The 17,334-nt window shown below is 37.8% G+C and overlaps 1 protein-coding gene across 4 annotated transcripts in view; it reads left to right on the top strand.

The window, feature by feature from the left end:
- Positions 1–5,255: 5,255 nt before the first annotated feature.
- The window catches only part of LOC120778857 (dipeptidase 1), a 119,225-nt gene continuing 107,146 nt past the window's right edge, over positions 5,256–17,334 (top strand). The window contains exons 1-2 of one of the 4 annotated variants that reach the window (XM_040110897.1): positions 5,256–5,675; positions 12,188–12,631. The gene's annotated coding sequence lies outside the window, so the exon portion shown is untranslated. The remainder of the gene's footprint in view (positions 5,676–12,187; positions 12,632–17,334) is intronic. The other 3 variants (XM_040110888.1, XM_040110914.1, XM_040110904.1) reach the window with 3 other exon arrangements.

Consider the following 17,334-nt stretch of genomic DNA (forward strand, 5'->3'; position numbering starts at 1 on the left):
AATCCCTCCGATATTTTCGAGTCGCCGGTGTACCACTTGAGTGTACTATCGTTAAGTAGTAGCTCGAGAGCGGAATCATTCTATTCAGCCTTATTGCTGAGGGTGACCTTGAACTTCTTAATGCAGTTAACACTTTTAGGAATGCTATCCCTTGGTATTTCGCCACTTAAGTTCTTTATGCGCTGGGAAGAAATTACCGTACCTCTACCAAACCCTTCTGCTGTCATTTGGAGTAGTGTATTTGGCTACCTGAACAACTAGCTGAAGCGGTGTGTGATCCAGCATGGCTTCAAGTGCCGCCATCGGACATGCGCGCATGCTTTCGAGGCCCAAACCACCGCTCCATATGTAATAATCGGTCGCACGATCATGGTTTTCAACTATTTGGCAATACTTTTGTAAATAACACAAAATACATCCTCAAAAATAGCATATTAAAATTTTAAATAAGTATTTAAAATGTTTTCCGAGTAATAGTCCCTCAAAGTGGAACCGCTCAGTTCAATCAGCTCCATCATTTTATCTTTTAGCGCATTTTTCGCAAGATTACATTTTTCAAATTTGCTTGAGTGATTACTTGGAGATTAACAATCTGATCACTACATACTAGGTAGTTCTCCATATAATAACCTATTGATCTGATCAATATCGAGTTTTCATAGATCAAACCGAGCAAATTTTGGTTAAAATAACTTTTTTATGAAAACTCCGCCCGCTTGTACGGAGTTTGCTTCTTCCATGGAGAAATTTATGAAAAGTCCGCCCGCTTGTATGGAGTTTGCTTCTTCCATGGAGAAATTTATGAAAAGTCCGCCCGCTTGTATGGAGTTTGCTTCTTCCATGAAGAAAGAGCCGGAATCACTCAGGCAGTGGACAACAGTAAAAATATTTAGTTGTTTTCTTAAAAAAATTGACTGTTTATTTTTGAAGTATTGATACTACATAGATAGATTTAAATTCCCAGAACCCGCCCTTTTTAGGCTTTGACACTAGGTGTTCCCCTTAATACATGGCTGCTCGTGTCAAACTGCCATTTTCTAATGGCTATTTCACTCTCTTACTATTTTTAATTACTTCTCATAAAGATTTCCGCTCAAATATGGTTAAAATTTATACTTTGATGGCCGAATTTTATGTACAATGTCTGTTCGATGAAAAAGTGGTGAAAGCTCCATCTACTTCATTGAAAATCACACATTAATCATCAATGAACTGTGTTAAAAGACCAGAAAATACGTGTATAAAGAGATATAAGATTCACAATTGTTATAAAAGGCAAATTTTTAGTGATGGAACTAGGTCCGCTAAGCTTTAAATGAAAGCTGTAAAGCTCAAACATTGCTCCTGGCATAGCACCTTCACGTATGCGATAAGTTAATTCAATTTGAAATGGGTGAAAAGTCACAGATTTAAAGGCGCCAAAGGATATAAAAACAAGTATTTAAAATATTTATAAAAGATGGCTTCAGCAGTAAGGTAGAACTACGAAATAGTAAAGAAAAATATTTATACAATCAACGACCGAAAGTTAAAATACCGATCATAGATTTTTTTCCAGTAATCCAAAAACAAAATCAAAATATAGACCAAAAAGTATCATACCGATTATATCACCTTTCTCGAGTATGAAATTCCTTTCGTCTCAGCATATCCTACTACGAAATAACCTTTATATGGGTTAGAGATTTTGAATCAATGTATCAAACTTTCTGAATGTTAAACTATCCATACCTATTTTGAGAGTTATGGTATATGAGCTGTTCTTAGCCTGAACATTATCATGCTCGAAGTTTAAGCAAAGCTTCAAAAAGTTAAGCAAGCTTCGCAATGTGTCCGTGGTTGTTTTAGGTAAATAGGCTGATTTGTCGAGTAATCCCACTTGGACTATTTCAGAAGCTTGTCCTTTGTTAAAGACCTTCTTATATCGATAAAATTCCATTCCATTTAATTCGCAGGGTAAAAGCATGTTAACCGACATGCTTCAATGTTAGTCTGCCGAAAGCTGGACAGTGGAGGAGAAAGTGGCTAGACGTTTCAACCTTATCGTCCTCATTGGAACTTTTACAACTTGTGTAAACAAAAATCTTTAGCGTGAGTGCCAATGGAACAGTGTTTAATTGGGACGCCTATCATTGCGTGTGTAACTTGCTAAGAGCAAACATTTCAATGACTCTATTACGCTCCGTTCTGAGCCAGAACACTCCCGTAACACTACAAGTACTGGCTGCTGACCAATGTTTGCTGAGCTCGCGCATAGTCAATAGATCCAGTGACCTAATGCACGAAGACAGGGGAACTATTGCTCGATCCCATTCTGATGATATTAGGATCTGGGTGCCTTTTCTTGGGTGCTCATCGGCTTTATAATTTCCAACGATTCCGTTGTGGCCAGGCACTCAGACTAGTTGAATATGGAAGTTTAATGTTAATGCTACTGAAGTTTTGCACTCCTTGCTAGCTTTGAGTTCAGTGCCATTGAATCCAAGTCCTGTATAACAGCCATGCTGCAAGAAAAATACTACAGTTGTTTGGGAATCTGAAACAAAAGTTGATTCAGAGCTCCGAAGACTACCCCTCCAACCTTCCCCTTGCGCTTGGATTCATCCATGAAAAAGCTTACTGCGCATCATTTACAACGAAGTATGTGCGTGGAGTAGATTCTGCTAGGAGTAAGACCCGCGTCGGAGTAGTCTTCGTGGATTTTGGAATATCTCACTCTGGGTACCTTAATGTGTCCAGTTTCCCGGAGACTGCCGACTATGTAAAAGGTAAACAGGACTTTAAAAAACAGAACAAATGATATTTTCGGCAAAATCAATTTATGTTATTCAAAAAAGCCTCCTTCTGCTTCAATACAGCTTTTGCACGGTCCAAAAGCATATCGAACGAGTGTTTTAGCTCGTTGGCCGGTATGGCCGCCAGTATGCCGGTGCCAGCCTTTTGAATGGCCTCTATGTCTGCATAACGCTTTCCTTTCATGGGCAAATGCATTTTTCCGAAAAGAAAGAAGTCGCACGGTGCCATATCAGATGAATACGGGGAGTTGTTAATGGTTAAAATGTGATTTTTGGTCAAATAGTCGTCCTTCGAATGTTGGATTCTGAGCAATTTTTGGTCGTCAGTCGATTTGTGTGGAACAAACCGTACACACACAACTTTCGTAAGTCCAAATGTTCTTTCAAAATGCAGGGGAGCTAGATTCAAAAAGTGCGGTTTACTTTGCAAACACCTTGTACATGGGTGCTGTGTGTAGAATGGAATTAACTGCCATCATTGAATTGAGAAGAACCGCTCATAGAATACGTTTTAGCTGTTTTGCAAGTATGGCTTTATCGAGCGTCTTCTACCCAACGAATACACCATAGAACAGTGTTGGATTAACCACGGTCTCGTAAAACTAAATCACAACCCTTGGTGAGAAACCCCACCGTTTCCTAATACTCGACTCGGTCTAACTTATGGAACGGCTTGGCGCATTTTATGTCGAGGTCTTAAATTGAAAGCCTACAAGATATAGCTTGTACAAGAACTGAACCCGCTCGACCTTCCCAAGTAATATCGGTTTGCTTTATGGGCTCCTGAAAAGTTAAAAAAGATCCGACGTTTTCGAGCCGAATTTTGTTCAGCGATGAGGACCATTTCTGACTCAGTGTATGTAAACAAGCAAAATTGTCGCATTTGGGACGAAGAAAAGATTCAAGAGCTGCCATTTTATCCGGAAATAACAGTTTAATGTGGTTTGTGGGTCGGTGGAATTATCGGTTAATATTTCTTCGAAAATGATGCGGGTGAGAACGTAACCGTTATAGCGCCATTGTAACCGACTATTTGATGAATGAAATTGAAGCTCGTGATCTCGGCGACGTTTGGTTTCAACAAGACCACCACTTCACACATCGCATCAATCAGTAGATAATGGATTTATTGAGAGAATACCGCTAGACTTTTTCCTATGCGGTCTTTACACTAAAGTCTCATTCGCCAGTTACCAGTCGAATGCTCGAACGGGTTTTAGACAATTAGACTTAACGGGTGTACCTTCCGAGGCGGAGCCGCTGCCAACATTAGAAAGAGATAATCTTCAAAAAATAAATGAAGAAGAATGTTCCTTCGAACGATAATTAAAATTTCCCATTAAATTTGAAGTTTATGTGTTTTTTCTTAAAAAAAAGTGAGGATTCTCGAAATGGATCCCCCTTTATGACTCTTAGCGACTGCGTTGCAAAAATATCTATGAATTTTATGAACTTCAAATGTGACTGTTTATGGCCTGAGTATAAAGTTCTTTTCAACTCGGTAACTGCTGTTGAATCAAATTTCTGTTAGGCTCTAAAGGTTGGTCCGAAAAAAGTTGTTTCATTTATGTTTCTCGTCAAAAACCGACTACGGTAAGTGTGCCTTCACCAGCGCTTAATCAGTCTGTGACCCACTGTACACACCCATAATGTACATATAATATGTGCGCATTTATATGAATTATCCGTATTTCCTACCTTTCTCAACAATTTCCCAAAGCAACAGTCGTTCACACTGCCACTTGCTGGAAGCTCTAGCAACGGCCCTCACAACAAATGAGCGCAGCAATTGCGCTCTCACATTCGCACTCTACTCATTATGGTGCAATATACAATTGTTGTATAACTGTATGTGTGTGAGTGTGTGTGCTTGGAGCATTGGACCACCTTTTACGCGATTTGTTTGTTTACGCCAGAACAAAAACATTGCAACCTGCCACAACAAGATTTTCTAATTAATTTCATTGCTTGTCAATATACGCTAATACCTACGGGTCACTCTCCAAAGCGCTCTCACGTGCTCCGCTTTGCTTTGGCTTATACACTAGGTATGTCGTGTTGGCACTACATTGTTGTTTGCCTTGCAAACCTGTGCGCCACTTTATGCGCTCAAGCTTTTTTATGAAGGCGCACTCAATCTACTTGGTATTGTTTTTGTCGCCTGTCGGCGCGCTGTTGAGCTTTCATGAGTTAACAGTCCATTGTGCTTTCACGCTTCTATGATTCGTTTGTTGTTGAGTGTACTGACACACACACGCATACATACGTGTGTGTACATTATGGGGAAATGCCTGTATGACTGGCTCTTATCCTGTTGTCGGCGTCGTACTCAGCGTCCTCGGCGTCCTCGGCGTCCTAGTCGTCGTCGTCGTCGTTGTCGTCGTCGCCAACATCATCCTCGCTAGCGTCGGCTCGGTCAGCGACGGCTCACAAGTGTTTAGTAGGTTTTGAAACATGGAACGGCGCTGTTGCATACGCGGCAAAATCGTTGTGGCGACATAAAACGAGTACAAGCAGGCCGATTTCGTGCGAATAAAAAATACGTCGGATAAGCATATATAATTGAAAAAACGAAAACGAACAAAACAAAAAAAGAAAAAGAAAAACGCACCAAATACGACCGTGACGCGAATGTGAGGAAGCAGCAGTAGCAAAAAAAAAAAAACATATGGACACACGATACGAGCACTTCGCGTATTCGCCTGTTCGTTCAACCAAGAATAGTCGTACAATTGTACTGCTTTCGAAACGTTTAACCTAATTAATTGTAGTTAGATAATATCTCTCATTAATGTGTAATTTACGCGCGGATGGCCAGCGACATACATGCATACTAAATGCCACGGCATGGCAGCATATTTAGTTTCAAATTATAAATGTGTGAGTTTATAGATGTGTGTGTATGTGTGTGTGAAACTGTAAATATATAAAAGCGAAGTGTTAGAATCACAGGCAGTTAAACGCCTATAAGTAGACTAATAAAATGAGAAATAAACTTAACACCGTGCCGCCCTACACAAAACAACAAAAACCAAGCGATTTAGCACAGCAACGCGGCCGCTAAAGATGCTGTAGTTGATGTCGAGATTGAATACTATCCGCCCTGTTAGCGTTACGATACACACATACATATATGTTTCTATGTATGTATGTATGTTTGTATATGGGTTAGGCATCACTATCAGGGCATTTGTATCTAAAGCTGATTTGTTGCGAGTGTCTGTCCGTGCGCGCGGTTGTATGTGGGTGTGAATTGTAACACCAAATAGTGCGGCTGCCAGACAAACAGACGACTAACGGGCAATCCAAGGCAGTGAACTACTTTTTTAGTATCTTCGGTGTGGTGGCACAATGGGAGTTGGCTGGCAGTAGCGGGAAATGTAGGAATATAAAAATGAAGAAATCTAAAAATTTAAAGGAAAATAAATATATACATACATATATATGTATATATATATATAATAAAAATGAAAAGAAGAAAATAATAAACAAAAAAACGCCAGAAAAGGCTTAAAGCTTCATAATAAAAAAAAAGTTTTCCATACAAGAACTTGATTTAAATTATACAGTTTTTAAGACAGCTATAGGCTATAGTAAACCGATCTGAATGATTGGCTCATATATTATAGCAATGGCTTGGACAATAAGCTGTGGCGAATTTCGTGAATATATATTGTCATGGAAAAATTTTTTTCTTACAAGCACTTTATTGTGATCGTTCAGTTTGTATGGCGGCTATATGCTATAGTAGACCGATCTGAACGATTTACTCGGAGATTATAGCGCTATCTTGGAGAATAATCTTTGCCAAGTTTCGTGTAGATATCTGGTCAAATAAAAAACTTTTCTATACAAGAACTTGATTTTGATCGTGCAGTTTATATGGCAGCTATAAGTTATAGCAGATCGATCTGAAAGATTTGCTCGGATATTATAGCGCTACTATGGACAATAATTTTGGCCTAATTTCGTGAATATATCTTGTCAAGTAAAAAAGTTTTTCTTATAAGGACCTGATTTTGATTGAACAGTTTGTATGGCAGCTATAGGCTATAGTGTTCCGATCTAAGCCAATTGCACGAAAATTATAGCTTTACTATAGAAAACAATTTGTGCTAAATTTCATAAAGATATCTTGACAAGTAAAAAAGTTTTCCTTATAAGGACCTTCTTTTGATTGATCAGTTTATAAGGTAGCTATAAGCTATAGTCGTCTGATCTGAAAATATTTTTCTGCGATTGTACCGTTGCCTTGGGCTATAATCCATGTCAAAATTTGTGAAGATATCTCTTCAAATAAAAAAAGAACTTGATGAGCAGCTTCTTGGTGAGAGAGAACGTGTGCAAAATTTCAGAGCGATATCTCTAAAAACTGAGGAACTAGTTCGGTTATATACAGTCAGAAGGATATGACTAAATCGACTCAGCTCGTCACGCTTATCATCTATACATGTATATGTATCATTATATATTTTATAGGATCTCCAACGTTTCCTTCTGTGTATTACAAACTTCATAACAAACTTATTACCCTGTACAGGGTATTAAAAAAAATAAAAACAAAAAAAAAAATAAGAAAATTAAAAATAAAGCACGAAATAAAATCTAAAACGAAAAATAGCAAAGCAAATCAAATTAAAGCAAATTAAAGCAGAGGCGAAAAATATATGCTCCTGCCAGACTAGATGAAAGAGAGAGCCATCTAAGTTGGTTATTTGATAAGACGCAAGCAGACCGGAACGCATGACTTTGTAAAAGTATGAAAGCAGCAGAGGAGCAGTTGAAATAAGACGAATAATGCTACAGCCGGTTGGCAGTTAGACACTTTGTTGAAGGTTTGTGATAGTTTCGCGTCAAGGAGGCATACACCCCCTAAAGTACATGCGGTTTTTTATAGTCTACGCTGTTAATTAGAAGCGAAGTTGGCGGCGTAAGGGGTTAATGACGGAACGTGAATGCAAATTAATCGAAAAGTAAAGTGTTTTACTCAAAAGTTCTTAATGTAAGGTCACAGTGTAAGCGAATGTTTTCAGAGAATGACTCTAACTTTGATAAATATTTACTAGAGCTTCAGCAGCTTGTTGGTCTAAGCGCTTTACGTTTATCCAACAAATATGAAATACTGCAAGTTTCTAAACGTCGACTTCTGAACTACGGATAGGAGAAGCCTCTCAAGGCCATAAATGCACTCAAAGTTTTGGCCTTGCCTGCTATTTACTAATTAATAATGGTTTTCGTTTAATTGAATATTAAAGTGTTATGAAAATGAAGGCATCTGTTGCGGAGCACAGAAATATGACAGTTTAATTAAACAAGAAATAAGTCAATTGAAATATACATAAAGAAAAGTTCCTAGATAACATCTGATCAAAACTGAACCGGACTGAAGTAAAAAAATAAAATTTTCACATATTTTAATAAAATCAGTTCAATTCAATAAGAAATAAGACAATTGATGTATTTAAGAAAAATTCACAGATAACATCTGATCAAAATTGAACCGGACTGAAGTAAAAAAAAAAAACAAAAAAGGAATACTTTCACATACTTTATTAAAAATATTTGATATCACTTTTAAAATAAGCAAGCCAAGGCTTAACCAAATTCCATACCTTCCTTGTTATAAGTCTCGTTTGGATTCCGGCTAGTTTGTGGAGCGGTCTTCGCTATATTGTTGGACAGTTTCGACCTTAAATTCATAAGCTGACGTCATCAGTAATGCTTGTTGAACGTAGGGTTCTCAGCTTGACAACGAGCATATCTTTTGCGACTACTCGGCATCGCATTTGGAAGAGATTCGTTTTCAGTATTAGTTGCTACCTACCCAAAATACTAATCAAAATGTTAACCAAAATGTTAACCAAAATGGTTGAGTCGATTTATAAAAGGTGTTGTAATACTTTGCAATCCCTTTGATGTCAACACGATGTTTTTCAAGCATTTTTCGCATATTTTCGTTGCGATCGTTTTTAAATATATTTTTGACTCGCATGAGACAAGTCTTCGATGACTTCACGATCTCGACTTGAATTGAAATGGCATGGCATATGTCTTACTATATAATTCGTCAACTCAGTTTTTCTCTGTTCTTAAATTTCACTAGCAGTACCATTATATTTTGGATCCTGGTCCATACATCGAAAGTTTCAATTGGATTTTGGGCACTCAAGAAGTCGATCATCAATTTTTTGGTTTTAAAGACATATTTTTGTATTATCTATATTTCACTTATGATCAAAAGAAAAATGAAAAGATGCCGAAAAAGCCAAAAGGATTTCTAATGGACAAGTTAGCGCAAATCAAGCGCATAAGCTTTCCCAAAGTGTAATTTAGCGACGTTTCTTTTCAGAGCTGTTAGTTAGTGGAAGAAGTCGTCAAACTGTTAGACAAGTCAACAATGAGTCCGATTAGTCGGGGCAGTCAGTCGAAATAAGTATGAATGCCATAAAAATGAGCCTACTGTCAAGCATTGTGGCGGCTGATTAATCAAAGTTAATGAACATAAATAGTCAAGTGAATGACACGTTAATGATGCATGCCATACAATAAGAAATGAGCAGAGATTGAATTCATACAGCTAAGGAATTCTGTCAGTTATTCAATTGATGAAAATTCACTGTTAAACTTGTTTATGGTCAGAATTTTTTTGTAAAAGTAACTCTATGATTTACGAAATATATATGAAATTAAATACTTAACTAATAAAATAGCACTTAAAAATATTTTCGAAATCCAATATTTTCTAGAGAAAATGTACCAATATGTAATTTTAAGATTTTCTGTGCCAAATTTTCTAATATTTTGGGACACTCTATGTTAGTTCTGTGGCAGGTTGTTTGTATTTTTTATATCATCTTGATTGTTTGTTAACAGGATTTAGTAATTTTTTTGTGGAAAAAATATATTTATTTCTTGTGTTAAATAGAAAATGTCGAAAAATTGTTGATTCCATTGTTATTTCTGGAACCTTCTTGTTTTTTTCGAAGATATAACTTGTAAATTAGTTTTTCAGTTGATTGTGTGGAGTAAAAATAGTAGAATAATTTTTAGGATGTTTTTCAAGAATGGGATCTCATAACAGCCCTTTACAATTCCGCAAAGGCTCTCCATGATGCTCTCTTAACTTTCTAGTACTCTTGTGGATATCCCGTTCAGCGTTATGCAGCAACTAATCGTCGCCAAACCCATTTCAACGGGCTTTGTTGGAGCTCTGCTCTGCTCGAAGTTCTGAACGCCGTTAGTTTCAATGTCCGCCAAAGCGCTTTCCCTTTAACTCTCTAAGTTTTCAGAGAAGAATAGCTTTTCATAGTAGTCCTACACACACAGCTGAAGCCCTCGGCGAGCTTAGCAATCGTACTCGGTGATAGGATAGCGTGCTCGTAAGGTTCTAAATGGTACTTCTGAAGTTCAAGCTGAAACTAATGTTACTATAATCCGAGAAGAATTGTTTGTCTAGAACTCTCCATTCCGAAACATAGGGAGTAATTTCTTTAGAGGCTAGCGTCACTTCAAGGTCCTGTCAGCAGTCACAAAAGTCGAGAAGTTACACCAATTACGAATATCAAAGTTTTCCGTGCAGATATAGAATCAAAAAGAGATTGACTTCTTGCATTCGTGGCCGATCTTCACCCGACGGTGTGCCTAGAAATGGCATTACGTCTGCTTTTCTTCGCTTTGGTCTCTACCAGAGCTTTTCTCATAGACAAGTCAGAGCTCTGCGGCACAGTGACTTCAAATTTAACGGAGAATACTTATTATCATTCGAAAGAACATTGTTTGGCATTTATCTTTTGAAGATTATCTCTATAAAATTTTGAATACTAAGATTATCTCTATCCAATTTTTGATGAGTCGTGCGAGCATTTCGACTAGTAACTGGCGAATGAAACTCGTGATGTTTTGCTCCAAGATCTGAATCGAAACGGGATACGAACATATCGACTTTATGCTTTACATAACACCACAGGAAAAGTCTAACTGTGTAATATCAAAGATCCAATCGACCATGTCGAAACGTGAAATTATCTACTGACAGAAGTGTTCTCTCACTAAATCCATTGATTGATGCGTTGTGTGGGAAGTGGCGCCGTCCTGTTGAAAACAAATGTCGCCGAAATCACGATCTTAAATTTCAGGCAGCAAATAGTCGGTTATAGAACCGATGACTCCACAGGTTCACTAACCACACCGAAACGTTGTTTTTTCTTGATTAAATGGCAGCTCTTGAATCTCTTTAGGTTTCTCTTAGTCAAAGCGAAAATTTTTCTTGTGAATTGAACCAGGATTGAGATTCATCGCTGAACAAAATTTGGTTCGAAAAAACGGATCTTCTTGAAACCTTTCAAGAGCCTATAGAGTGAGGCGATGTCAGTTGGGAAGGTCGGGAGACTTCAATTTTTGCATAAATTGTATTTTGTATGCTTCCAGTTTAAGATCTCGACGTAAAATGCGTAAAAGTAGTTCCATACGTTAGCCCGAATTGTTGCGAATGGCGCCGAATCGATTTTCTACGGTCTTCTTGTACACTCTCAGCTACGGCTGCTATACTTTCTTCATTGCGTGCCGGACGTGGTCTGTTCGGTCGAATATTATCTAATAATAAATGTTAGGTCTCAAGTTGGTTGATGGTGTTGTGAGTAGTATGTTCAGTATGCCGTTTATGTTGACCATAAGAAGAGTGAAGCGCGCGAAACACTTTCTTTACAGAACCTGAAGTGTAAATTCTTTACACGATGAAAAGCCAAATAATACTGAACTAACATAGTATGACAGCTTGACACAACTCACGGGCAATCTGTCAAAGCAAGAATATTTGAAAAAAGTAACTCTACTTGGATAATCCGTTTTGTTCGCTATATTACAACATTGTGTTGCTACATTTTGTTAAGTAATATTGTTTATAAATTTTTTTTATATACTATTTTTGTATTTTTTTTTATTAAACTCTTTCATTTTTATTTAATTTTTTTTTTTAATTTTTTTAAATTTTTGCAAAGTGCTGCTGATTTGTTTCGTATGTTAGAATTTTCGTCAATTTCTATAACTCTTTTTATTTACCATATTTATTGCTCCCACTTTCCTTAATTTTTTTTTCAGGAAGAGTTTTCCGCATACATTTTAATTCGTTCGCTTCTTGTTATTTTTTATTTGCACCAAATTGTGGTTCAGCCATCATTTTTCTCTGTCCACAGTGGCTAAAATCTATTTATCTTCCATTGAATAGTGCGTGACAGATTTATAATGAGAAATATGGATTTTCAAAAAGCTAAATAAATCATATCAAAATACAATAAATGACTACAAATATAAGTTATTTATGTGTATGTGTGTGTGTGAGTGCGCTACTCGCTGTATGTATGTAAGTAAAAGTGTATACCGTTAACTTATTGCAGTGATGCTGGCGAGTACAAGGCGTTACTTGAGTGCGCGCAACGGGCGAATCCACAGTGCAGAACGGAAATTCTGGTGAAGTAGGCCAAATAAATATAAATATACAACTTGTATGTGTATATGCAAATATGTGTGTGTGTGCCTATGCAAATACGGGAATGTTTTGCCAAGAATGAAAGCAGAAAAATATTAAAAGAAAATAAGAATAAAATATAACTAACAGTGAAAATGTATTTACGCGCGGGCAATACGGCCTTGAGCACTTAAAATATACAAATAATATATATATGTATATATACATATATTAATACCAATGTTGGTACATGCATGTAATTGTAAATAAACAGTTATAATCTCAATGAAGGTAATGCATCTATGGAAACGCGCAACACACGTGACAAATTTACGGCAAATTGCTGATTACGAAGGTGAGCACAAGCAAACATGTAAGCAAATATAGTCTAAGTGCACATATGCATATGTAGATTGTATGTATATGTGTGGTAGATATGCAGGTAAAGTTGCTCAGCAATTCATAATTATAAGTGCGACAAAAATAATTAAAATTGCCATTGTTGCGCAGCTGGCAGGCGAGTGTTGCATGCTATGGCATTTGGCAACATTTCACCAACACACACGCGCACCTATATGTGTGTTGGCATGTGTGTGCGTATGCATGAGAGTGGCACCTGCACTTACCGCCTGACCAACTAACCAAACAATGTGCCCCAGACAATGCACACAAATAGACGAGCGCGTGCACCAACGAACACACACACATACACTACACATATACAACTGCATATTTGTCTGCTTATAAGCATAGACAGAGACAAGAGGAGACAAACAAATTAATTGCTGGCCATACATATAAACAATAGCAGAAATGGTTGTGACTGCACACATACATATAAACATTATACACACATACATACATACGCAAATGCATTAGGCTTTGCGACAGCCATATTCGCCTTTATAGTTACGTTTGTGTGTGTGCTCTTTAGGACAATAGCATAAATTTTCACAATGGCCTGCAGCAAATGTTAATTACTCATACGCCATGTTGCGCCAACAAAAGCTAGTCAATGTAGGCGAACAGGCTTTAATGGCCAGCCGGGCGGGTAGGCGGCCGAAATGCGATGGCGCAGAGCATAGCGACAACGACAACGACAACGACAGACAACAAACCAACAGATCAACAGTAAGCGTTTGTAGCGAATACAGCTAGTGGAATTTCTAAAGCTGGGCGTGTGTTCAAGCGGTGGAGGCATTAAATTTGAGCAGCAAATCGATATGGCCGGGTGTGAGCAGCGTGTAATGCCAGCAAAACTGTGTCTGTTTGTGTACATGTAGTAATTGCATTGCGTTGTATGTGTGTGTGTGTGTAGATAAGCAATATTTAGCAAAAGGCGGCGAAGGAAAGAGAGAGGTCGCGAGCGCGCGGGCGGGCGTACTACCTTTATCAATGGATTCTAATCAATACGTCAGCGCACAAACAACGCTTACTGAGCTCATTCAGAATACGCAATTTCGTCTGGCATAAAATGTGGGCCAAGCGTGAGTTGGTGAGCGACAGGGCGCGGATAGCGCGCGGCGCTGGCGAAGGTGGTGCGCGTCGCGCGAGCGTACGAAGCGGCGCGTGTATGACTAGAGCGCCTCATGGACTTGCATATATGCAGCTATAGCTTTATATGCATTATGTAACAACAACAAGAAGTTGATAAATTTAATCACACACCCACACATACAACGGATATAGGCGCTCAAGCGCACATGTGACATAGCAATGGCAGCCAGTCAGTCAGCAAGCTGCGGCAAGGCGCACAAGCGCCACAAAGTGGCCACCGACGCGCAGGAGGCCGCCTGCCTGCCACACACATGCACACAATCACATATTAACGCAAACACATACACACGCATATGCTTTTGCGCTATGGTGACAGCAGAAGAGTAAACAAAAATATTCCACTTCAAAGTTTGCACGTTGTTTGCAAGTGTCTGCGCTCATATGTGTGCGTGTGTGTGTAATCTTACATATGTACGCTTGCATGTGTGCGCTGTATTGCTTCCTCTAGCACTTCCAGTCGCTACAGCATGGTGCTTAGTTACGGCGAGTAAGCATCTACACACACACGCTCATACAGAGAAGCGGCACGCACATACATACATACACACAGCCGTTGAGTGTAGAAGTTTTATTGTGATAAAGTTTAACCAAAAGGAAATTACATAAAAGGTTTTGTTTGCTTCCTCCTTTGCGTCGGCTGGCAGCACCACTGCCGCTAACCGTTATTATGCTCGTTCGTTGTCTTAGTGTTTTTTTCTTAGTTTGCTGTATGTTGTTTTTGTTTTTGTTGATTTCTATACACTTTTTTTGTTTGTGCGTTAGCAAGTGTATGTGTGTGTGTGTGTGCGAGTGAGTGTCAGTGTCCTTTTGTGGCTAAATATTTCATAAGGAATGCAAAGAATTATTATTATATGCGCTAAAAGGACGAATGGTTGGCAAATAGAATAAGATGAAAACAAATATTATAATAATGGGGCAAAAAATTAAAAAGCAAACCGAAAAAAGCTTGTGACAGTGAAATTCGTAGCCAGCAAAGGCTGGGCAGACTGATGAGCTAGCAAGCGTTTTGCATTAGTGTTCGTAGAAACCAACTTTATATATACATATGTATGTACATTAGGGTGTATATTATTTCAGTTTCTTTATTTTCGATTTAAGCCTTGTCTAAATAGTATTTCTTCTCCCATGTATTTATATACGCTGAAATTTTTTTGTAATTTTGCATTAAAAAGGTCAAGCTACAACGCTTAGACGATGATAGTTGTTTACAAAATTTCATGCTCTACAAAAATGATTTAGATAATTTTTTCCATAAAATCACTCGTATAAAGTTATACTCGGTTAAAATGTTGTCTCAAATGTACTGAGCATTCATGCAAGTGATTTATTGATAGTGTGTTGCTCATACGACATGGTGTACTATACCAATGCTGTGCATTTGAGGCATAACTTTTACTGCGTATAACTCTTAAATAAGTGGTTTTGTGAAAAAAATCGTTAATATCATATTTGTAGTCCGAAAAATTGTGTGATATACTGTAGTCGAAAAAGTCTTTTCGTATTTCTAATCAAACTTCAACTTATTTTCTTTTATATTTATAATGAACTTTAATGAACAAAATATGTATACATAATTTTGGTCGACCACTTTTTGCCATTTTTCCAATAGAGACATGGTTCCATCAGTGAAGAAATTTTCTGGTTTCTCGGCGAAAAACTGCGGCAAGTAATTTTCACAGACTTCTCTTGAAGCCAACTTTGCTCCATTTAGGTAGTTCTGCATTGACCGAAACAAATGGTAGTCCGATGGTGCAAGGTCAGGGCTACATGGTGGATGCATCAAAACCTCTTCCAGTCAAGTTCTCCCAGTTTTTGCCGAGTCATCAACGATGTGTGTGGTCTAGCGCTGTCCCGATGGAAGACGAAGCCCTTTCTGTTGATCAGTTCTGGCCGTTTTTTCGATTGCTTGCTTCAATCTTATCAGTTGCTGACGGTAATTTGTAGAATCAATCGTTTGACCAGGCTGGAGTAGCTCATAGTGGACGATTCCTTTCCAATCGCGCCAAACACTCAGCATAACTTTTTGAGGCGTCAATCCTGGCTTTGTGACCATTTGTTGAGCTTCATCACGCTTGGACCATGATCTTTCTCGCACATTATTGTCATATTTGATCCACTTTTCATCTCCTGTTACCATTTGCTTCAGAAATGGTTCGATTTCATTTCGTTTCAGCAAAGAATCGCAGATGTTAATTCGTTCCATTAAATTTTTCACAGATAGTTCATGTGGTAGCCAAACATCGATCTTCTTTTTGCAGCCAGCTTTTTTTAGATGGTCCTAAACCGTTTTATGATGACTTTTAAGTTCCTTAGCGATGTCATGGCTGCTTATGTGACGGTCCTGGTCAATCTTTTCCATAATTTCATCGACTTTTTCAACGATAGTTCGACTAGAGCGGGGTGTATCTTTCACATCGAAATTTCCAGAACGGAAGCGAGCGAACCATTGTTGTGGTACACGAACTGATACAACATTCGGTCTTCGTAAAGTTCACAAATTTCATTGGTGGCATTCTCCACTTTTTAAGTGGTGTCTAAGAATACAATTTTCGAAGTAACAAGAGAAAAATATCAGATTTTTCACCCACCCTAATATATGTACATATATATCCACAGCCTTAGCTTAGCAAAAATATTAAGAAAATTAAGACCGAAAAAGAAAACGTGGCAGCAATTTTTCTGCAAATAAAAATTTGGGTTAAACTTTGACAGCCATGCTTTTTTGGCATTGTTACCATTCTTTTTTCTTTAATTTTGTATTTAAACTCATATTTTATTTTATTTTCGTCATTTTTGCCCGAATCCATTATCTATACTTTTATTTTCTGCTGTCACTGTCGTTATGTACACAATTTGATAACTCACTGTCGCTATACGCCAGGCAAGACACTCGCTCGTCTGCAAACAAAATAATGAAAATACTTCAAAAAAACAACAACAACAACGCTAGCAACAAGGAAAATAAGTTGTAATCAAAATGAAGAAATTTCAAAAAGAAAATTCGCAAAAAGACGTTGAAAAAGTTGAAATACAAATTTGTAATGTGTGGCAAATTGCGGGCGGCACCGATCGTTAGTCATTCTCATATGCGGTAGGTAAGTAAGCGGTATTAAATATAGTGCGATATCTGTACATAATGGGTTGTCAACGACTTAAAAGAAACGACAATCAATCAAACACATGTTAGCGCGTGAAATGAGCTTTCCAAAAAGGTACAGCATGACCCGATGCGACGAATAAAACTAGAACTAGCGAAAATACCGCAAGACTTTTTTGACAATCAAATATTAATTATGGTAAGGAATACTGCGGATATTTGTAATATGGAGGGATAGGTGAAGGGAAGACCTGGCTATATTTCCCAGCTTATAACAAGAGTAACTTACAGCCAGTCTTGTTACTGTCCGTTTATATTTTATAAGTTGAACTATAGGAAATCAGTAACTTAGATTCGATTTTCGTTAGTTAGAACGAGTTGAAATCCGACTTTACTTATTTTCACTGTCAAATTGTATAATT

This window comes from Bactrocera tryoni, chromosome 1 (genome assembly GCF_016617805.1).
Source record: "Bactrocera tryoni isolate S06 chromosome 1, CSIRO_BtryS06_freeze2, whole genome shotgun sequence".
NCBI lineage: Eukaryota > Metazoa > Arthropoda > Insecta > Diptera > Tephritidae > Bactrocera > Bactrocera tryoni.